At 31.7% G+C, this 6080-nt stretch overlaps 1 protein-coding gene across 1 annotated transcript in view; it reads right to left on the reverse strand.

Annotated features, from left to right (window-relative positions):
• Positions 1–6080, reverse strand: part of LOC129940792 (protein D3-like) — a 31962-nt gene that overhangs the window by 15810 nt on the left and 10072 nt on the right. The window lies entirely within an intron of this gene.

The raw sequence follows: 6080 nt of genomic DNA on the forward strand, positions 1-6080 counted from the left end.
ATATTTGTGTAAAAAAAGTCAAAAACGATTTTTGTTATAAGTCAAAATAACTGAACAAAAATATTTGTCACCTCGAATATTTTACGAAAAAAAACGAAATTTGGGCAACGTAGAATAAAGTTTTTGACATCGGGTATAATTTTAAGAAAAATTATTCGACAATTTTTTCTATGGAAAATAAAAACCTAAAAAACAATCACGAAAAGTTCGTAAAAATTGATTTTCGACTCCAATTTCTTTTTAGAAAATTGAAATGTTGAACAATAGAAGATAGTGACTTCAAATAAATTTTAATTATCCAATTTGTATTTGTTTATATAACAAAATGCTATTGAAATTGGCATAAATATGTTTTCGACTAAAAATCTCGCTAACAAAAATAGATTTTGAAATCAAACTATTTCATTGTATACAAAATATTGTTGGTAATTTTTAAGAATAATTCAACTGACAACTTTTTTGACAAAAAACCTACAAATTTTTTAAGTAAGATTATTCAGCAGACGGGTTGAGAAGTTCTCAGTGTGGTTCGCATCCCAGCCTCTTTTTATTTTATTACTTTAATCTTTCTTGTTTAACAGAAAACATTGATCTATATTTGTTCGCTCCAATCAGGCAATCAGTGAAATACCAAAATGGAAGCACTTCCAATTCACTACCCATCTTGAGGGAACACCCCAATCGCCTAATGGCTGAGTGGGGTGGTACTTGCCAGCAACCTCTGAGGTTGCTGGAAGAATCAGTGTTCTTCAATTCATAGAAAAATTAATTACTATTGATTTCGTGCAAAATTTGTACACGTTTTTCACAGCCGGTACAGAGAGGCATCGAATTCTGATTGCGAAATTATCTGGTCTCGAGACCACTGTGTTTGAAACATTTTGAAACTATATCTAAGAGCGATTCAACGCTACAAACAAGATTTGCAAGACCCAAAAATGATTCTTAAATCGGCAATGCGTGCACTCGAGTCATTGAAATCATTCGTGGAATTCAAACGAAATGATTTTGATAAATACAAGGAAGCAGCCAAACAAATATCTAATACCGATCTAATACCGCTCCCGCACCAGAACGAGAAATGTGAGGTTGAATCCGCTCGATTACGGGAAAGCACAAGACGCAAATCTGTCACCGAAGGAAAAATACAAAGTGTCCACCTTCATCCCAGTGATTGACCAGCTATCCGTTTCTCCTACTGAAAGATTGCTAGCCTATGAAGCTGTACGTTCGAGATTTAGATTCCTGATTTGGCATTGGTGAAAGTGTGTCCGGATGATTTAGAGCCTAGTCTTGATGATGAGTTGGTTCAATTTGAGTCTTTGATTGACAAACAAAATACCAATTAACGAATCATAGTTTCCTCCTAGTTTTAGTCCAGGGAAATACAAAATACCGTCAAATCTGAAATGTTGTTTAGATAGAGAGACTCATATTTATTGTGGGCCTTAAGTTTAGCAAAAAAAATACCTTACTGTAGTTGATTTTACTTTTTTGAAAATTGTTCCAAAACTGTTTATTTATTGCGAAAAATGTTATAGACCGCTCGTATGTATATGATATTAATGTATTAATTAATCTTAAAACAAGGTTTTAAATTGTAGTTTTAAATTTTGAAAACATAAAAAAAGATTATAATTTCTAAAAAGAAGGAGCAAGCAAAATAAATAACACTAAAAAAGAGTGTTTAAAAAGTGACTCTATAAACTGACTGAAGAAGCTGCTTCTGCGATACATTCGAGTCAACATTTTTGTATTAGTTTTAGCGATGAAGTGATACAGGGAATCTTTGAATTTCTTTCCATAAACTTTAAGAATAAAATCCATTCCCCAGTAGTAATCTGATAATTCCTCGAACCAAAGTTTATTTTTCTGAATAATATTCATCGCAATCACTTAATGTAATCTGTCATCACATATACGAGTATTAAAAGCTCTTAAAAGAAAATCGATGTGCAGCCCAAGTGTTTTAATGAAGAGTGGTGATATAACATGATTTCAATTTATTTGTTTGGTGTAATTTTTGGAAGTTGGAAATATGTTTTTACGTAGAATCTTAATAGATTTTTTTACCGATTCATATTTTCTGTAGGCTGTAGTAAAAACTTTGGGCCTTACCAATAATCAAATTTAGTGACGACTTAAATATTTAAGTGGACTCTAAATAATGAACCATACAAATAATCAATTTAATAGTCAGCTTAACGCTAAACGTCACTCTAAAATTTAGAGTAGAGAAACGCGCGTTTAACTTCGTGATTAAGTGTAAACGTCATGTTTGTGCTGTCATTCCGACAGGTAGCAAAAGAAATGTTTCGTTTTTCTTTTATCTGTTTCAAATTTATTTTTGGCCGTGACCGTGACCGTGGGTTTATAAAAATAAACAAAATTAAAAAAAGGTAATTAAAATAAACAAATAGATTAATTTCTTTATTTAAATATATGTATGTATATGTAAGTAACATTTCAATTTTTTTCAGAGTAAATTGTTATGGCAACGAAGCGAAGTCGGTCCGTTAACTGGACACCAGCAATGAAGGAGTTGCTGGTTGAAGCAGTAAAGCCCTTTTCAATAACAGTGGAGAGTAAAATGAATGATGGGAAGACTCTCAAAGCCAAATTTGAAGCTTGGCAGAGCATTCAAGAAATGTTCAATGCCACTGGCTATTGCTTTACAGCAAAGCAAATAAGGGAACAATGGAATCGGCTGAAAACGCAAGCAAGGAGAAAAATAAGTGCTTTCAGTCGGTCTGACATTTCATAAATAAAACAAATGTCATTTCGACAGCAGCTGTCTGTTTGGCAACAAATGTAGTAGATAATGTAATAGAGCACAGTTTAGTTAAAGACGTGTTTAATTTGGTTATTGGTTAACACACAAATAAACTCGTCTCTAAAGTTTAACGTGGCGTTTATCTAAACGCTTGTTTAGTCAATAATTATTGGTAAGGCGCTTTGTATTCTACGCTATGTGAAATAGAGTCGTTAGCAAAACAGTTTTTCCATAAAATAATGCCACTTTTTGCATTGATCAATTTGTCTTTAAAATAGATTTCCATATTTAAGTTGCTTGTAATAAACACACCCAAGTATTTATATGTTTCCACAACTTCGATAGGTTCAAGGTTGAAATGCCATTTTTCATTTCTATCACCTTCTACTTGTTTAAATTGACCTTTAATTTCCAAAACATTCAGTATACTTCGAAACGGTTGATTATTAGTTGTAGCATTTCTGGAGAGTAACTAAAAAGAACAACACGGTCTGCCAATAGACAACTTTTTAACCCAACACGAAAACCTACAAACTTTTAAGCAATACAAATAGACAGATGGGATGGGAAGTTATCAGTGTGGGTCGCATCCCAGCCTATTTTTAAAATTTTTTAAATTTTATTTAGCACTAATCGGTGACAATATTTTTGGTTGACCTGTCTCTCGCTAACACACATAGTTCAAACATACAGCTTCTCATGAGAAAAACAAGGCGTTTCCAAGAACTGTTACCTTCTGAGGAGCATGGTAAAATCTGTCGGTATCAGTGAAATACGTGGCAACAGGACCACTTTTTCTTTAAACTTTCTAGGTGGATTAAAATTACGGAAGAGAATAATAGGTGAACAAATCTTTAATAGAACATTATGCGGTGGCATTTCAGATGTATCGCCTGGGAACAACTGTTGTATCTGGAAGTTAATTTCACCAATATCAAAATGTTTGGATACCAAAATAACCCAATAGCTGAGTCAGTTATGATTCAAGTAATTACTCCGTGTATCCGGAAAAATACTCTGATTCAATAAATTGTCTGGCAGTTTAATGCACTGTGTATTTGGTTGAAGTTGTATTGTACCGTTCCCAATATCTAGTTATTGTTCGGAAAACTGCCAATACCAAAAATTGAAAAAGTTAAATTCACTGTATCTCGTTAGCAAAAAAAATTAGAAACGTTTGAAAGTTTGACATAGCGCCATCTTTTGAATACTTACTCAATCCAGTGAACAGATGTCACATGGTGTTTATTAAAATCGGTAAAGTAGTTTAGGAGTCTATCGCGGACAAACAACGTAACACGTAATTTATATATATTAAAAAGAAGATGTATATGAGACAATGAAAAGTTTATCTAAGCATTAATTGTTAGATAACATTTTTAACAAGAAAATGGTAAAATAGGCCTGGGCCAATATTAGGCACAATCAACCACCACTTTAGCCGATTCTGGTCCTTTTCTCTCTTATTTTATTAGCTCTCACTGATGATGGTAAGATCGAAAAGATACGTCTGAATACGTCTTTGATTGAAAGTTCAAAAGCGCATCTTTTTGGCAAGCTTTAGTTGAAACGCGTTTAAAACTGTAATATATATTTCAGCATAGAGCATATACATATTTGAATGCATTTCTATTAATATGAAAATCAAAGTCAATATAATTTGATAAGTTATTAATTTCTCTAACACTCCAAGTTCATGGTTCGTTGAAGGCATAGTTCACAATATGAGCGTTTTCGCGAAATAAGAAACACTTTCAAAAATCATGATAACTAATAAAAAAGTACAATTAATGTGGTAAGATAAGATATCATGCAAAAAAGTTATGGCCAGGCTCGAATTAATAGGGGGCTGCTGCCCCGCGGGAACGAGGGCCCCATCCCATTAAGAAAAATCGAATACACAACAACAAATAAAAACCAAAATTAGTTGACCCCATAAATCCAAACTCGAAAGCTATATAAATCAAAAATTAGATACTGAGGAAGCTTCATCTTTAAAATCAAAAATTATTAACCTTGAAAATGCCTTTATGGTGGTATTCTGGAAAGAGATGTTCAACTGATTTGACGCCACCAATTCGTATTTGCAAAAAGTGGAACTAGATTTAAACGTAGCTAAAAACATGATGTTTTCTTTGATTAAATATTTAAAAAATACAAGAGATAATTTTTCAAAAATTGAAATAGAATCGAAAGCCTTGAGCAAAGAAGTTAATCAGAAATTTTCTGATTTCAATAAAAGAAAAATTACAAAAATTTTAAACGACGCCACGGAGAAAAAGAAAAACAAACGCTCTATAAATCTGATAAGTTTAGAATTGGCACTTTTTATGTGATAAATTGCTCACAGAAATGCCCAAGAGGATTGAAGCTTAAACTTACACCACTGATATCTTCGGATTTTCTTGCAATTTATTCAAATGATGAAATTGCAGCCACAAGTGTTTTATTTTCAAGTTCAAAAAGAAAAAGTGAACTTATTTCACCATTTAAAATGCTTAACTGGATCGTTAAAAAGCTCTTAGAATATTTGTAAGAATGCCTATAGCTAATTCTGAAGCAGAAAGATCTTTCTTAGTCCTTAAAAGAATAAAAAATATGTAACGATCATCTTTAACTCGTTTAGCAATCGAATCCGAATTATTAAGATCAATTGAATTTAATGATTTGATTCAAGATTTTGCAAAAATGAAATTGAGAAAAAAAATGTGTTAAATAATTATTATTTATAATGTATACTAATAAATCCTAATTAATACATTATTTGCTGCTTTTAATTTTTAGAGTTTTAAATAATCAAAAAGAAGTAGTCGCATACATCTCTATCTATAGTGGCTGACTACCAATAAGTTGACATCTAACAATGTAAGAGGGCATTTCAATGTTCCACCTGGATTTATTGAATACATATCGTGTGAATCTTTTTTGAATTGCTTCTATTCTAAGGATTCCAAATGATGCAGTAGTATTCTAGAACTGACCTTACATAACTAACAAAAAGACTCTTCAACGTATACGGATTGTGTAAGGCAACAGAGTTTCGATAAATAAAACCAAGAATGGAACTCGCTTTGTTGACTAAAAATTCGATGTTTTTGTGAAAACTCGATTTATGGTCAAGAATAAAGTATATATAAAGAAAGTCTTTTTTAGAAGTTTGTAAGTTTCTAAAAATTTTATTGAAAAATCTAGGTATATCAGTAAAATTAATCAACGGCAAATCAGATATTGTTAATATTTATTGTTTTTTTTTTAATTTAAATGTTGATTTAACAATGTGTAAAATTACCCAATTCTTATGTTCTTA

This window comes from Eupeodes corollae, chromosome 1 (assembly GCF_945859685.1).
Source record: "Eupeodes corollae chromosome 1, idEupCoro1.1, whole genome shotgun sequence".
NCBI lineage: Eukaryota > Metazoa > Arthropoda > Insecta > Diptera > Syrphidae > Eupeodes > Eupeodes corollae.